Source organism: Euprymna scolopes, chromosome 7 (genome assembly GCF_053919585.1).
Source record: "Euprymna scolopes isolate OS-2025 chromosome 7, ASM5391958v1, whole genome shotgun sequence".
In the NCBI taxonomy this organism is placed as follows: Eukaryota; Metazoa; Mollusca; class Cephalopoda; order Sepiida; family Sepiolidae; genus Euprymna; species Euprymna scolopes.
In genome coordinates, this window is record NC_136488.1 from 32,956,241 (window position 1) to 32,970,987 (window position 14,747).

The window sequence follows — 14,747 nt, forward strand, 5'->3', positions numbered from 1 at the left end:
CAAAATTTCATTGCATCGACCGGGAATCGAACCCGGGCCGCCCGCGTGGCAGGCGAGCATTTTACCACTGAACCACCAATGCGATATATCGTTCACAGAACATAATTCTTTCCTTTGCCATTTTGTCATTAATGCTTTGAATGTCATTCCAACAAAAGGAATCGAAATTACACTCTCATTATTTACTTATTTTTGATGTATTCTTCATTAATGAGTTTGACAAAATCTCATTGCATCGACCGGGAATCGAACCCGGGCCGCCCGCGTGGCGGGCGAGCATTCTACCACTGAACCACCGATGCGATATATCGTTCACAGAACATAATTCTTTCCTTTGCCATTTTGTCATTAATGCTTTGAATGTCATTCCAACAAAAGGAATCGAAATTACACTCTCATTATTTACTTATTTTTTTATGTATTCTTCATTAAAGAGGTTGACAAAATTTCATTGCATCGACTCGGCATCGAACCCGGGCCGCCCGCGTGGCAGGCGACCATTCTACCACTGAACCACCGATGCGATATATCGTTCACAGAACATAATTCTTTCCTTTGCCATTTTGTCATTAATGCTTTGAATGTCATTCCAACAAAAGGAATCGAAATTACACTCTCATTATTTACTTATTTTTTATGTATTCTTCATTAATGAGTTTGACAAAATTTCATTGCATCGACCGGGAATCGAACCCGGGCCGCCCACGTGGCAGGCGAGCATTCTACCACTGAACCACCGATGCGATATATCGTTCACTGAACGTAATTCTTTCCTTTGCCATTTTGTCATTAATGCTGTGAATGTCATTCCAACAAAAGGAATCGAAATTACACTCTCATTATTTACTTATTTTTTATGTATTCTTGATTAATGAGTTTGACAAAATTTCATTGCATCGACCCGGAATCGAACCCGGGCCCCCCGCGTGGCAGGCGAGCATTCTACCACTGAACCACCGATGCGATATATCGTTCACTGAACATAATTCTTTCCTTTGCTATTTTGTCATTAATGCTGTGAATGTCATTCCAACAAAAGGAATCGAAATTACACTCTCATTATTTAATTATTTTTTATGTATTCTTCATTAATGAGTTTGACAAAATTTCATTGCATGGGATCGGGAATTGAACCCGGGCCGCCCGCGTGGCAGGCGAGCATTCTACCACTGAACCACCGATGCGATATATCGTTCACAGAACATAATTCTTTCCTTTGCAATATTGTCATTAATGCTTTGAATGTCATTCCAACAAAAGGAATCGAAATTACACTCTCATTATTTACTTATTTTTGATGTATTCTTCATTAATGAGTTTGACAAAATTTCATTGCATCGACCGGGAATCGAACCCGGGCCGCCCGCGTGGCGGGCGAGCATTCTACTACTGAACCACCGATGCGATATATCGTTCGCAGAACATAATTCTTTCCTTTGCCAATTTGTCATTAATGCTTTGAATGTCATTCCAACAAAAGGAATCGAAATTACACTCTCATTATTTACTTATTTTTGATGTATTCTTCATTAATGAGTTTGACAAAATTTCATTGCATCGACCGGGAATCGAACCCGGGCCGCCCGCGTGGCAGGCGAGCATTCTACCACTGAACCACCGATGCGATATATCGTTCACAGAACATAATTCTTTCCTTTGCCATTTTGTCATTAATGCTTTGAATGTCATTCCAACAAAAGGAATCGAAATTACACTCTCATTATTTACTTATTTTTTTATGTATTCTTCATTAATGAGGTTGACAAAATTTCATTGCATCGACTCGGCATCGAACCCGGGCCGCCCGCGTGGCAGGCGAGCATTCTACCACTGAACCACCGATGCGATATATCGTTCACAGAACATAATTCTTTCCTTTGCCATTTTGTCATTAATGCTTTGAATGTCATTCCAACAAAAGGAATCGAAATTACACTCTCATTATTTACTTATTTTTTATGTATTCTTCATTAATGAGTTTGACAAAATTTCATTGCATCGAACGGGAATCGAACCCGGGCCGCCTGCGTAGCAGGCGAGAATTCTACCACTGAACCACCGATGCGATATATCGTTCACAGAACATTATTCTTTCCTTTGCCATTTTGTCATTAATGCTTTGAATGTCATTCCAACAAAAGGAATCGAAATTACACTCTCATTATTTACGTCGTTTTTTATGTATTCTTCATTAATGAGTTTGACAAAATTTCATTGCATCGACCGGGAATCGAACCCGGGCCGCCCACGTGGCAGGCGAGCATTCTACCACTGAACCACCGATGCGATATATCGTTCACTGAACGTAATTCTTTCCTTTGCTATTTTGTCATTAATGCTGTGAATGTCATTCCAACAAAAGGAATCGAAATTACACTCTCATTATTTACTTATTTTTTATGTATTCTTGATTAATGAGTTTGACAAAATTTCATTGCATCGACCCGGAATCGAACCCGGGCCCCCCGCGTGGCAGGCGAGCATTCTACCACTGAACCACCGATGCGATATATCGTTCACTGAACATAATTCTTTCCTTTGCTATTTTGTCATTAATGCTGTGAATGTCATTCCAACAAAAGGAATCGAAATTACACTCTCATTATTTAATTATTTTTTATGTATTCTTCATTAATGAGTTTGACAAAATTTCATTGCATGGGATCGGGAATTGAACCCGGGCCGCCCGCGTGGCAGGCGAGCATTCTACCACTGAACCACCGATGCGATATATCGTTCACAGAACATAATTCTTTCCTTTGCAATATTGTCATTAATGCTTTGAATGTCATTCCAACAAAAGGAATCGAAATTACACTCTCATTATTTACTTATTTTTGATGTATTCTTCATTAATGAGTTTGACAAAATTTCATTGCATCGACCGGGAATCGAACCCGGGCCGCCCGCGTGGCAGGCGAGCATTCTACCACTGAACCACCGATGCGATATATCGTTCGCAGAACATAATTCTTTCCTTTGCCAATTTGTCATTAATGCTTTGAATGTCAATCCAACAAAAGGAATCGAAATTACACTCTCATTATTTACTTATTTTTGATGTATTCTTCATTAATGAGTTTGACAAAATTTCATTGCATCGACCGGGAATCGAACCCGGGCCGCCCGCGTGGCAGGCGAGCATTCTACCACTGAACCACCGATGTGATATATCGTTCACAGAACATAATTCTTTCCTTTGCCATTTTGTCATTAATGCTTTGAATGTCATTCCAACAAAAGGAATCGAAATTACACTCTCATTATTTACTTATTTTTTATGTATTCTTCATTAATGAGTTTGACAAAATTTCATTGCATCGACCGGGAATCGAACCCGGGCAGCCCGCGTAGCAGGCGAGCATTCTACCACTGAACCACCGATGCGATATATCGTTCACAGAACATAATTCTTTCCTTTGCCATTTTGTCATTAATGCTTTGAATGTCATTCCAACAAAAGGAATCGAAATTACACTCTCATTATTTACGTCGTTTTTTATGTATTCTTCATTAATGAGTTTGACAAAATTTCATTGCATCGACCGGGAATCGAACCGGGCCGCCCGCGTGGCAGGCGAGCATTCTACCACTGAACCACCGATGCGATATATCGTTTACTGAACATAATTCTTTCCTTTGCCAATTGTCATTAATGCTGTGAATGTCATTCCAACAAAAGGAATCGAAATTACACTCTCATTATTTAATTATTTTTGATGTATTCTTGATTAATGAGTTTGAAAAAATTTCATTGCATCGACCCGGAATCGAACCCGGGCCCCCCGCGTGGCAGGCGAGCATTCTACCACTGAACCACCGATGCGATATATCGTTCACAGAACATAATGATTTCCTTTGCCATTTTGTCATTAATGCTTTGAATGTCATTCCAACAAAAGGAATCGAAATTACACTCTCATTATTTACTTCGTTTTTTATGTATTCTTCATTAATGAGTTTGACAAAATTTCATTGCATGGGATCGGGAATTGAACCCGGGCCGCCCGCGTGGCAGGCGAGCATTCTACCACTGAACCACCGATGCGATATATCGTTCACAGAACATAATTCTTTCCTTTGGAATATTGTCATTAATGCTTTGAATGTCATTCCAACAAAAGGAATCGAAATTACACTCTCATTATTTACTTATTTTTGATGTATTCTTCATTAATGAGTTTGACAAAACTCCATTGCATCAACCAGGAGTGGAACCCGGGCCACCCGCGTGGCAGGCGAGCATTCTACCACTGAACCACCGATGCGATACATCGTTAACAGAACATAATTCTTTCCTTTGCCATTTTGTCATTAATGCTTTGAATGTCATTCCAACAAAAGGAATCGAAATTACACTCTCATTATTTACTTATTTTTGATGTATTCTTCATTAATGAGTTTGACAAAATTTCATTGCATCGACCGGGAATCGAACCCGGGCCGCCCGCGTTGCAGGCGAGCATTCTACCACTGAACCTCCGATGCGATATATCGTTCACAGAACATACTTCTTTCCTTTGCTATTTTTTCATGAATGCTTTGAATGTCATTCCAACAAAAGGAATCGGAATTACACTCTCATTATTTACTTATTTTTGATGTATTCTTCATTAATGAGTTTGACAAAATTTCATTGCATCGACCGGGAATCGAACCCGGGCCGCGTCGTGGCAGGCGAGCATTCTACCATTGAACCACCGATGCGATATATCGTTTACAGAACATAATTCTTTCCTTTGCCAATTTGTCATTAATGCTTTGAATGTCATTCCAACAAAAGGAATCGAAATTACACTCTCATTATTTACTTATTTTTGATGTATTCTTCATTAATGAGTTTGACAAAATTTCATTGCATCGACCGGGAATCGAACCCGGGCCGCCCGCGTGGCAGGCGAGCATTCTACCACTGAACCACCGATGCGATATATCGTTCACAGAACATAATTCTTTCCTTTGCCATTTTGTCATTAATGCTTTGAATGTCATTCCGTCAAAAGGAATCGAAATTACACTCTCATTATTTACTTATTTTTGATGCATACTTGATTAATGAGTTTGACAAAATTTCATTGCATCGACCGGGAATCGAACCCGGGCCGCCCGCGTGGCAGGCGAGCATTCTACCACTGAACCACCGATGCGATATATCATTCACAGAACATAATTCTTTCCTTTGCCATTTTGTCATGAATGCTTTGAATGTCATTCCAACAAACGGAATCCGAATTACACTCTCATTATTTACTTATTTTTGATGTATTCTTCATTAATGAGTTTGACAAAATTTCATTGCATCGACCGGGAATCGAACCCAGGCCGCCCGCGTGGCAGGCGAGCATTCTACCACTGAACCACCGATGCGATATATCGTTCACAGAACATAATTCTTTCCTTTGCCATTTTGTCATTAATGCTTTGAATGTATTTCCAACAAAAGGAATCGAAATTACACTCTCATTATTTACTTATTTTTGATGTATTCTTCATTAATGAGTTTGACAAAATTTCATTGAATGGGACCGGGAATTGAACCCGGGCGTCCCGCGTGGCAGGCGAGCATTCTACTACTGAACCACCGATGCGCTATATCGTTCACAGAACATAATTCTTTCCTTTGCCATTTTGTCATTAATGCTTTGAATGTCATTCCAACAAAAGGAATCGAAATTACACTCTCATTATTTACTTATTTTTGATGTATTCTTCATTAATGAGTTTGACAAAATTTCATTGCATCGACCGGGAATCGAACCCGGGCCGCCCGCGTGGCAGGCAAGCATTCTACCACTGAACCACCGATGCGATATATCGTTCACAGAACATAATTCTTTCCTTTGCCATTTTGTCATTAATGCTTTGAATGTCATTCCAACAAAAGGAATCGAAATTACACTCTCATTATTTACTTCGTTTTTTATGTATTCTTCATAATTGAGTTTGACAAAATTTCATTGCATCGACCGGGAATCGAACCCGGGCCGCCCGCGTGGCAGGCGAGCATTCTACCACTGAACCACCGATGCGATATATCGTTAACAGAACATAATTCTTTCCTTTGCCATCTGGTCATTAATGCTTTGAATGTCATTCCAGCAAAAGGAATCGAAATTACACTCTCATTATTTACTTATTTTTGATGTATTCTTCATTAATGAGTTTGACAAAATTTCATTGCATCGACCGGGAATCGAACCCAGGCCGCCCGCGTGGCAGGCGAGCATTCTACCACTGAACCACCGATGCGATATATCGTTCACAGAACATAATTCTTTCCTTTGCCATTTTGTCATTAATGCTTTGAATGTCATTCCAACAAAAGGAATCGAAATTACACTCTCATTATTTACTTATTTTTGATGTATTCTTCATTAATGAGTTTGACAAAATTTCATTGCATGGGACCGGGAATTGAACCCCGGCCGCCCGCGTGGCAGGCGAGCATTCTACCACTGAACCACCGATGCGATATATCGGTCACTGAACATAATTCTTTCCTTTGTCATTTTGTCATTAATGCTTTGAATGTCATTCCAACAAAAGGAATCGAAATTACACTCTCATTATTTACTTATTTTTGATGTATTCTTCATTAATGAGTTTGACAAAATTTCATTGCATCGACCGGGAATCGAACCCGGGCCGCCCGCGTGGCAGGCAAGCATCCTACCACTGAATCACCGATGCGATATATCGTTCACAGAACATAATTCTTTCCTTTGCCATTTTGTCATTAATGCTTTGAATGTCATTCCAACAAAAGGAATCGAAATTACACTCTCATTATTTACTTATTTTTGATGTATTCTTCATTAATGAGTTTGACAAAATTTCATTGCATCGACCGGGAATCGAACCCGGGCCGCCCGCGTGGCAGGCGAGCATTCTACCACTGAACCACCGATGCGATATATCGTTCACAGAACATAATTCTTTCCTTTGCCATTTTGTCATTAATGCTTTGAATGTCATTCCAACAAAAGGAATCGAAATTACACTCTCATTATTTACTTCGTTTTTTATGTATTCTTCATTAATGAGTTTGACAAAATTTCATTGCATCGACCGGGAATCGAACCCGGGCCGCCCGCGTGGTAGGCGAGGATTCTACCACTGAACCACCGATGCGATATATCGTTCACAGAACATAATTCTTTCCTTTGCCATTTTGTCATTAATGCTTTGAATGTCATTCCAACAAAAGGAATCGAAATTACACTCTCATTATTTAATGATTTTTGATGTATTCTTGATTAATGAGTTTGACAAAATTTCATTGCATCGACCCGGAATCGAACCCGGGCCCCCCATGTTTCAGCCGAGCATTCTACCACTGAACCACCGATGCGATATATCGTTCACAGAACATAATTCTGTCCTTTGCCATTTTGTCATTAATGCTTTGAATGTCATTCCAACAAAAGGAATCGAAATCACACTCTCATTATTTACTTCTTTTTGATGTATTCTTCATTATGAGTTTGACAAAATTTCATTGCATCGACCGGGAATCGAACCCGGGCCGCCTGCGTGGCAGGCGAGCATTCTACCACTGAACCACCGATACGTTATATCGTTCACAGAACATAATTCTTTCCTTTGCCATTTTGTCATTAATGCTTTGAATGTCATTCCAACAAAAGGAATCGAAATTACACTCTCATTATTTACTTCGTTTTTGATGTATTTTTCATTAATGAGTTTGACAAAATTTCATTGCATCGACCGGGAATCGAACCCGGGCCGCCCGCGTGGCAGGCGAGCATTCTACCACTGAACCACCGATGCGATATATCGTTCACAGAACATAATTCTTTCCTTTGCCATTTTGTCATTAATGCTTTGAATGTCATTCCAACAAAAGGAATCGAAATTATACTCTCATTATTTACTTATTTTTGATGTATTCTTGATTAATGAGTTTGACAAAATTTCATTGCATCGACCCGGAATCGAACCCGGGCCCTCCGTGTTGCAGCCGAGCATTCTACCACTGAACCACCGATGCGATATATGGTTCACAGAACATAATTCTTTCCTTTGCCATTTTGTCATTAATGCTTTGAATGTCATTCCAATAAAAGGAATCGAAATTACACTCTCATTATTTACTTATTTTTGATGTATTCTTCATTAATGAGTTTGACAAAATTTCATTGCATCGACCGGGAATCGAACACGGGCCGCCCGCGTGGCGGGCGAGCATTCTACCACTGAACCACCGATGCGATATATCGTTAACAGAACATATTTCTTTCCTTTGTCATTTTGTCATTAATGCTTTGAATGTCATTCCAACAAAAGGAATCGAAATTACACTCTCATTATTTACTTATTTTTGATGTATTCTTCATTAATGAGTTTGACAATATTTCATTGCATCGACCGGGAATCGAACCTTGGCCGCCCGTGTGGCAGCCGAGCATTCTACAACTGAACCACCAATGCGACATATCTCTCGCAGAACACAATTCTTTCCTTTGCCATTTTGTCATTAATGCTTTGAATGTCATTCCAACAAAAGGAATCGAAATTACACGCTCATTATTTACTTCGTTTTTGATGTATTCTTCATTAATGAGTTTGACAAAATTTCATTCCTTCGACCGGGAATCGAACCCGGCCCGCCTGCATTGTCGGCGAGCATTCTACCACTGAATCACCGATGCGATATATCGTTCAAAGAACATAATTCTTTCCTTTGCCATTTTGTCATTAATGCTTTGAATGTCATTCCAGCAAAAGGAATCGAAATTACACTCTCATTATTTACTTCGTTTTTTATGTATTCTTCATTAATGAGTTAGAAAAAATTTCATTGCATCGACCCGGAATCGAATCCGGGCCGCCCGCGTGGCAGGCCAGCCTTCTACCACTGAACCACCGATGCGATATATCGTTCACAGAACATATTTCTTTCCGTTGCCATTTTGTCATTAATGCTTTGAATGTCATTCCAACAAAAGGAATCGAAATTACACTCTCATTATTTACTTATTTTTGATGTATTCTTCATTAATGAGTTTGACAAAATTTTATTGCATCGACCGGGAATCGAACCCGGGCCGCCTGCGTGGCAGGCGAGCATTCTACCACTGAACCACCGATGCGATATATCGTTCACAGAACATAATTCTTTCCTTTGCCATTTTTTCATTAATGCTTTGAATGTCATTCCAACAAAAGGAATCGAAATTACACTCTCATTATTTACTAATTTTTGATGTATTCTTCATTAATGAGTTTGACAAAATTTCATTGCATCGACCGGGAATCGAACCCGGGCCGCCCGCGTGGGAGGCGAGCATTCTACCACTGAACCACCGATGCGATATATCGTTCACAGAACATAATTCTTTCCTTTGCCATTTTGTCATTAATGCTTTGAATGTCATTCCAACAAAAGGAATCGAAATTACACTCTAATTATTTACTTCGTTTTTATGTATTCTTCATTAATGAGTTTGACAAAATTTCATTGCACCGACCGGGAATCGAACCCGGGCCGCCACAGTGGCAGGCGAGCATTCTACCACTGAACCACCGATGCGATATATCGTTCACAGAACATAATTCTAACCTTTGCCATTTTGTTATTAATGCTTTGAATGTCATTCCAACAAAAGGAATCCAACTTACACTCTCATTATTTACTAATTTTTGATGTATTCTTCATTAATGAGTTTGACAAAATTTCATTGCATCGACCGGGAATCGAACCCGGGCCGCCACAGTGGCAGGCGAGCATTCTACCACTGAACCACCGATGCGATATATCGTTCACAGAACATAATTCTTTCCTTTGCCATTTTGTCATTAATGCTTTGAATGTCATTCCAACAAAAGGAATCGAAATTACACTCTCATTATTTACTTCGTTTTTTATGTATTCTTCATTAATGAGTTTTACAAAATTTCTTTGCATCGACCGGGAATCGAACCCGGGCCGCCCGCGTGGCAGGCGAGCATTCTACCACTGAACCACCGATGCGATATATCGTTCACAGAACATAATACTTTCCTTTGCCATTTTGTCATTAATGCTTTGAATGTCATTCCAACAAAAGGAATCCAAATTACACTCTCATTATTTACTTATATTTTTATGTATTCTTCATAATTGAGTTTGACAAAATTTCATTGCATCGACCGGGAATCGACCCCGGGCCGCCCGCGTGGCAGGCGTGCATTCTACCACTGAACCACCGATGCGATATATCGTTCACAGAACATAATTCTTTCCTTTGCCATTTTTTCATTAATGCTTTGAATGTCATTCCAACAAAAGGAATCGAAATTACACTCTCATTATTTACTTATTTTTGATGTATTGTTAATTAAAGAGTTTGACAAAGTTTCATTGCATCGACCGGGAATCGAACCCGGGCCGCCCGCGTGGGAGGCGAGCATTCTACCACTGAACCACCGATGCGATATATCGTTCACAGAACATAATTCTTTCCTTTGCCATTTTGTCATTAATGCTTTGAATGTCATTCCAACAAAAGGAATCGAAATTACACTCTCATTATTTACTTATTTTAGATGTGTTCTTCATTGATGAGTTTGAAAAAATTTCATTGCATCGACCGGGAATCGCACCCGGGCCGCCTGCGTGGCAGGTTAGCATTCTACCACTGAACCACCGATGCGATATATCGTTCACAGAACATAATTCTTTCCTTTGCCCTTTTGTCATTAATGCTTTGAATGTCATTCCAACAAAAGGAATCCGAATTACACTCTCATTATTTACGTATTTTAGATGTGTTCTTCATTAATGAGTTTGACAAAATTTCATTGCATCGACCGGGAATCGAACCCGGGCTGCCACAGTGGCAGACGAGCATTCTACCACTGTACAACCGATGCGATATATCGTTCACAGAACATAATTCTTTCCTTTGCCATTTTGTCATTAATGCTTTGAATGTCATTCCAACAAACGGAATCGAAATTACACTCTCATTATTTACTTAATCTTTATGTATTCTTCGTTAATGAGTTTGACATAATTTCATTGTATCGACCAGAAATCGAAACCGGGCCGCCCGCGTGGCAGGCGAGCATTCTACCACTGAACCACCGATGCGATATATCGTTCACAGAACATAATTCTTTCCTTTGCCATTTTGTCATTAATGCTTTGAATGTCATTCCAACAAAAGGAATCGAAATTACACTCTCATTATTTACTTAATTTTTTTGTATTCTTCATTAATGAGTTTGAAAAATTTCATTGCATCGACCGGGAATCGAACCAAGGCTGCCACAGTGGCAGGCGAGCATTCTACCACTGAACCACCGATGCGATATATCGTTCACAGAACATATTTCTTTCCTTTGCCATTTTGTCATTAATGCTTTGAATGTCATTCCAACAAAAGGAATCGAAATTACACTCTCATTATTTACTTCTTTTTGATGTATTCTTCATTAATGAGTTTGACAAAATTTCATTGCATCGACCGGGAATCGAACCCGTGCCGCCCGCGTGTCAGCCGAGCATTCTACCACTGAACCACCGATGCGATATATCGTTCACAGAACATAATTCTTTCCTTTGCCATTTTGTTATTAATGCTTTGAATGTCATTCCAGCAAAAGGAATCGAAATTACACTCTCATTATTTACTTCTTTTTGATGTATTCTTCATTAATGAGTTTGACAAAATTTCATTGCATCGACCGGGAATCGAACCCGGGCCGCCCGCGTGGCAGGCGAGCATTCTACCACTGAACCACCGATGCGATATATCGTTCACAGAACATAATTCTTTCCTTTGCCATTTTGTCATGAATGCTTTGAATGTCATTCCAACAAAAGGAATCGAAATTACACTCTCATTATTTACTTCTTTTTGATGTATTCTTCATTAATACGTTTGACAAAATTTCATTGCATCGACCGGGAATCGAACCCGGGCCGCCCGCGTGGCAGGCGAGCATTCTACCACTGAACCACCGATGCGATATATCGTTCACAGAACATAATTCTTTCCTTTGCCATTTTGTCATGAATGCTTTGAATGTCATTCCAACAAAAGGAATCGAAATTACACTCTCATTATTTACTTCTATTTGATGTATTCTTCATGAATGAGTTTGACAAAATTTCATTGCATCGACCGGGAATCGAACCCGTGCCGCCCGCGTGTCAGCCGAGCATTCTACCACTGAACCACCGATGCGATATATCGTTCACAGAACATAATTCTTTCCTTTGCCATTCTGTCATTAATGCTTTGAATGTCATTCCAGCAAAAGGAATCGAAATTACACTCTCATTATTTACTTCTTTTTGATGTATTCTTCATTAATGAGTTTGACAAAATTTCATTGCATCGACCGGGAATCGAACCCGTGCCGCCCGCGTGTCAGCCGAGCATTCTACCACTGAACCACCGATGCGATATATCGTTCACAGAACATAATTCTTTCCTTTGCCATTTTGTCATTAATGCTTTGAATGTCATTCCAGCAAAAGGAATCGAAATTACACTCTCATTATTTACTTCTTTTTGATGTATTCTTCATTAATGAGTTTGACAAAATTTCATTGCATCGACCGGGAATCGAACCCGGGCCGCCCGCGTGGCAGGCGAGCATTCTACCACTGAACCACCGATGCGATATATCGTTCACAGAACATAATTCTTTCCTTTGCCATTTTGTCATGAATGCTTTGAATGTCATTCCAATAAAAGGAATCGAAATTACACTCTCATTATTTACTTCTTTTTGATGTATTCTTCATTAATGAGTTTGACAAAATTTCATTGCATCGACCGGGAATCGAACCCGGGCCGCCCGCGTGGCAGGCGAGCATTCTACCACTGAACCACCGATGCGATATATCGTTCACAGAACATAATTCTTTCCTTTGCCATTTTGTCATTAATGCTTTGAATGTCATTCCAACAAAAGGAATCGAAATTACACTCTCATTATTTACTTATTTTTTATGTATTCTTCATTAATGAGTTTGACAAAATTTCATTGCATCGACCGGGAATCGAACCCGGGCCGCCACAGTGGCAGGCGAGCATTCTACCACTGAACCACCGATGCGATATATCGTTCACAGAACATAATTTTTTCCTTTGCCATTTTGTCATGAATGCTTTGAATGTTATTCCAACAAAAGGAATCGAAATTACACTCTCATTATTTACTTCTTTTTGATGTATTGTTCATTAATGAGTTTGACAAAATTTCATTGCATCGACCGGGAATCGATCCCGGGCCGCCCGCGTGGCAGGCGAGCATTCTACCACTGAACCACCGATGCGATATATCGTTCACAGAACATAATTCTTTCCTTTGTCATTTTGTCATTAATGCTTTGAATGTCATTCCAACAAAAGGAATCGAAATTACACTCTCATTATTTACTTCTTTTTGATGTATTCTTCATTAATGAGTTTGACAAAATTTAATTGCATCGACCGGGAATCGAACCCGTGCACCCCGCGTGTCAGCCGAGCATTCTACCACTGAACCACCGATGCGATATATCGTTCACAGAACATAATTCTTTCCTTTGCCATTTTGTCATTAATGCTTTGAATGTCATTCCAGCAAAAGGAATCGAAATTACACTCTCATTATTTACTTCTTTTTGATGTATTCTTCATTAATGAGTTTGACAAAATTTCATTGCATCGACCGGGAATCGAACACGTGCCGCCCGTGTGGCAGGCGAGCATTCTACCACTGAACCACCGATGCGATATATCGTTCACAGAACATAATTCTGTCCTTTGCCATTTTGTCATTAATGCTTTGAATGTCATTCCAACAAAAGGAATCGAAATTACACTCTCATTATTTACTTCGTCTTTTATGTATTCTTCATTATTGAGTTTGACAAAATTTCATTGCATCGACCAGGAATCGAACCCGGGCCGCCCGCGTGGCAGGCGAGCATTCTACCACTGAACCACCGATGCGATATATCGTTCACAGAACATAATTCTTTCCTTTGCCATTTTGTAATTAATGCTTTGAATGTCATTCCAACAAAAGGAATCGAATTTACATGCTCATTATTTACTTATGTTTGATGTATTCTTCATTAATGAGTTTGAAAAAATTTCATTGCATCGACCCGGAATCGAACCCGGGCCACTGTGTGGCAGCCGAGCATTCTACCACTGAACCACCGATGCGATATATCGTTCACAGAACATAATTCTTTCCTTTGCCATTTTGTCATTAATGCTTTGAATGTCATTCCAACAAAAGGAATCGAAATTACATGCTCATTATTTACTTCGTTTTTTGTGTATTCTTATTTAATGAGTTTGACAAAATTTCATTGCATCGACCGGGAATCGAACCTTGGCCGCCCGTGTGGCAGCCGAGCATTCTACAACTGAACCACCAATGCGACATATCTCTCGCAGAACACAATTCTTTCCTTTGCCATTTTGTCATTAATGCTTTGAATGTCATTCCAACAAAAGGAATCGAAATTACACGCTCATTATTTACTTCGTTTTTGATGTATTCTTCATTAATGAGTTTGACAAAATTTCATTCCTTCGACCGGGAATCGAACCCGGCCCGCCTGCATTGTCGGCGAGCATTCTACCACTGAATCACCGATGCGATATATCGTTCAAAGAACATAATTCTTTCCTTTGCCATTTTGTCATTAATGCTTTGAATGTCATTCCAGCAAAAGGAATCGAAATTACACTCTCATTATTTACTTCGTTTTTTATGTATTCTTCATTAAT

The 14,747-nt window shown here is 39.6% G+C and overlaps 33 non-coding genes across 33 annotated transcripts; all 33 read right to left on the reverse strand.

Moving 5' to 3' along the window:
* Window positions 1–11: 11 nt before the first annotated feature.
* Window positions 12–82, reverse strand: Trnag-gcc (transfer RNA glycine (anticodon GCC)). The gene has a single exon. It is a non-coding gene; the product is annotated as a tRNA-Gly (tRNA).
* A 149-nt stretch (window positions 83–231) lies between these two features.
* Trnag-gcc (transfer RNA glycine (anticodon GCC)) lies at window positions 232–302 on the reverse strand. Its single transcript has one exon. It is a non-coding gene; the product is annotated as a tRNA-Gly (tRNA).
* A 370-nt stretch (window positions 303–672) lies between these two features.
* Trnag-gcc (transfer RNA glycine (anticodon GCC)) lies at window positions 673–743 on the reverse strand. Its single transcript has one exon. It is a non-coding gene; the product is annotated as a tRNA-Gly (tRNA).
* Window positions 744–1,553: 810 nt separating this feature from the next.
* Window positions 1,554–1,624, reverse strand: Trnag-gcc (transfer RNA glycine (anticodon GCC)). The gene has a single exon. It is a non-coding gene; the product is annotated as a tRNA-Gly (tRNA).
* Window positions 1,625–1,994: 370 nt separating this feature from the next.
* Window positions 1,995–2,065, reverse strand: Trnas-gcu (transfer RNA serine (anticodon GCU)). Its single transcript has one exon. It is a non-coding gene; the product is annotated as a tRNA-Ser (tRNA).
* A 150-nt stretch (window positions 2,066–2,215) lies between these two features.
* Window positions 2,216–2,286, reverse strand: Trnag-gcc (transfer RNA glycine (anticodon GCC)). Its single transcript has one exon. It is a non-coding gene; the product is annotated as a tRNA-Gly (tRNA).
* A 590-nt stretch (window positions 2,287–2,876) lies between these two features.
* Trnag-gcc (transfer RNA glycine (anticodon GCC)) lies at window positions 2,877–2,947 on the reverse strand. Its single transcript has one exon. It is a non-coding gene; the product is annotated as a tRNA-Gly (tRNA).
* Window positions 2,948–3,096: 149 nt separating this feature from the next.
* Window positions 3,097–3,167, reverse strand: Trnag-gcc (transfer RNA glycine (anticodon GCC)). The gene has a single exon. It is a non-coding gene; the product is annotated as a tRNA-Gly (tRNA).
* A 149-nt stretch (window positions 3,168–3,316) lies between these two features.
* Trnas-gcu (transfer RNA serine (anticodon GCU)) lies at window positions 3,317–3,387 on the reverse strand. Its single transcript has one exon. It is a non-coding gene; the product is annotated as a tRNA-Ser (tRNA).
* Window positions 3,388–4,417: 1,030 nt separating this feature from the next.
* On the reverse strand, window positions 4,418–4,488 carry Trnac-gca (transfer RNA cysteine (anticodon GCA)). The gene has a single exon. It is a non-coding gene; the product is annotated as a tRNA-Cys (tRNA).
* A 368-nt stretch (window positions 4,489–4,856) lies between these two features.
* Window positions 4,857–4,927, reverse strand: Trnag-gcc (transfer RNA glycine (anticodon GCC)). The gene has a single exon. It is a non-coding gene; the product is annotated as a tRNA-Gly (tRNA).
* Window positions 4,928–5,076: 149 nt separating this feature from the next.
* Window positions 5,077–5,147, reverse strand: Trnag-gcc (transfer RNA glycine (anticodon GCC)). Its single transcript has one exon. It is a non-coding gene; the product is annotated as a tRNA-Gly (tRNA).
* Window positions 5,148–5,296: 149 nt separating this feature from the next.
* On the reverse strand, window positions 5,297–5,367 carry Trnag-gcc (transfer RNA glycine (anticodon GCC)). The gene has a single exon. It is a non-coding gene; the product is annotated as a tRNA-Gly (tRNA).
* Window positions 5,368–5,737: 370 nt separating this feature from the next.
* On the reverse strand, window positions 5,738–5,808 carry Trnag-gcc (transfer RNA glycine (anticodon GCC)). The gene has a single exon. It is a non-coding gene; the product is annotated as a tRNA-Gly (tRNA).
* Window positions 5,809–5,958: 150 nt separating this feature from the next.
* On the reverse strand, window positions 5,959–6,029 carry Trnag-gcc (transfer RNA glycine (anticodon GCC)). The gene has a single exon. It is a non-coding gene; the product is annotated as a tRNA-Gly (tRNA).
* A 149-nt stretch (window positions 6,030–6,178) lies between these two features.
* On the reverse strand, window positions 6,179–6,249 carry Trnag-gcc (transfer RNA glycine (anticodon GCC)). The gene has a single exon. It is a non-coding gene; the product is annotated as a tRNA-Gly (tRNA).
* Window positions 6,250–6,839: 590 nt separating this feature from the next.
* On the reverse strand, window positions 6,840–6,910 carry Trnag-gcc (transfer RNA glycine (anticodon GCC)). The gene has a single exon. It is a non-coding gene; the product is annotated as a tRNA-Gly (tRNA).
* Window positions 6,911–7,060: 150 nt separating this feature from the next.
* Window positions 7,061–7,131, reverse strand: Trnag-acc (transfer RNA glycine (anticodon ACC)). The gene has a single exon. It is a non-coding gene; the product is annotated as a tRNA-Gly (tRNA).
* A 589-nt stretch (window positions 7,132–7,720) lies between these two features.
* Trnag-gcc (transfer RNA glycine (anticodon GCC)) lies at window positions 7,721–7,791 on the reverse strand. The gene has a single exon. It is a non-coding gene; the product is annotated as a tRNA-Gly (tRNA).
* A 1,251-nt stretch (window positions 7,792–9,042) lies between these two features.
* Window positions 9,043–9,113, reverse strand: Trnag-gcc (transfer RNA glycine (anticodon GCC)). Its single transcript has one exon. It is a non-coding gene; the product is annotated as a tRNA-Gly (tRNA).
* A 149-nt stretch (window positions 9,114–9,262) lies between these two features.
* Window positions 9,263–9,333, reverse strand: Trnag-ccc (transfer RNA glycine (anticodon CCC)). Its single transcript has one exon. It is a non-coding gene; the product is annotated as a tRNA-Gly (tRNA).
* A 590-nt stretch (window positions 9,334–9,923) lies between these two features.
* Window positions 9,924–9,994, reverse strand: Trnag-gcc (transfer RNA glycine (anticodon GCC)). The gene has a single exon. It is a non-coding gene; the product is annotated as a tRNA-Gly (tRNA).
* A 370-nt stretch (window positions 9,995–10,364) lies between these two features.
* On the reverse strand, window positions 10,365–10,435 carry Trnag-ccc (transfer RNA glycine (anticodon CCC)). The gene has a single exon. It is a non-coding gene; the product is annotated as a tRNA-Gly (tRNA).
* A 1,028-nt stretch (window positions 10,436–11,463) lies between these two features.
* On the reverse strand, window positions 11,464–11,534 carry Trnav-gac (transfer RNA valine (anticodon GAC)). The gene has a single exon. It is a non-coding gene; the product is annotated as a tRNA-Val (tRNA).
* A 149-nt stretch (window positions 11,535–11,683) lies between these two features.
* Window positions 11,684–11,754, reverse strand: Trnag-gcc (transfer RNA glycine (anticodon GCC)). Its single transcript has one exon. It is a non-coding gene; the product is annotated as a tRNA-Gly (tRNA).
* A 149-nt stretch (window positions 11,755–11,903) lies between these two features.
* Trnag-gcc (transfer RNA glycine (anticodon GCC)) lies at window positions 11,904–11,974 on the reverse strand. The gene has a single exon. It is a non-coding gene; the product is annotated as a tRNA-Gly (tRNA).
* Window positions 11,975–12,123: 149 nt separating this feature from the next.
* On the reverse strand, window positions 12,124–12,194 carry Trnav-gac (transfer RNA valine (anticodon GAC)). Its single transcript has one exon. It is a non-coding gene; the product is annotated as a tRNA-Val (tRNA).
* Window positions 12,195–12,343: 149 nt separating this feature from the next.
* Trnav-gac (transfer RNA valine (anticodon GAC)) lies at window positions 12,344–12,414 on the reverse strand. Its single transcript has one exon. It is a non-coding gene; the product is annotated as a tRNA-Val (tRNA).
* Window positions 12,415–12,563: 149 nt separating this feature from the next.
* Trnag-gcc (transfer RNA glycine (anticodon GCC)) lies at window positions 12,564–12,634 on the reverse strand. The gene has a single exon. It is a non-coding gene; the product is annotated as a tRNA-Gly (tRNA).
* A 149-nt stretch (window positions 12,635–12,783) lies between these two features.
* Window positions 12,784–12,854, reverse strand: Trnag-gcc (transfer RNA glycine (anticodon GCC)). The gene has a single exon. It is a non-coding gene; the product is annotated as a tRNA-Gly (tRNA).
* Window positions 12,855–13,223: 369 nt separating this feature from the next.
* On the reverse strand, window positions 13,224–13,294 carry Trnag-gcc (transfer RNA glycine (anticodon GCC)). Its single transcript has one exon. It is a non-coding gene; the product is annotated as a tRNA-Gly (tRNA).
* Window positions 13,295–13,443: 149 nt separating this feature from the next.
* On the reverse strand, window positions 13,444–13,514 carry Trnav-gac (transfer RNA valine (anticodon GAC)). Its single transcript has one exon. It is a non-coding gene; the product is annotated as a tRNA-Val (tRNA).
* A 370-nt stretch (window positions 13,515–13,884) lies between these two features.
* On the reverse strand, window positions 13,885–13,955 carry Trnag-gcc (transfer RNA glycine (anticodon GCC)). The gene has a single exon. It is a non-coding gene; the product is annotated as a tRNA-Gly (tRNA).
* Between the last annotated feature and the right edge of the window lie 792 nt (window positions 13,956–14,747).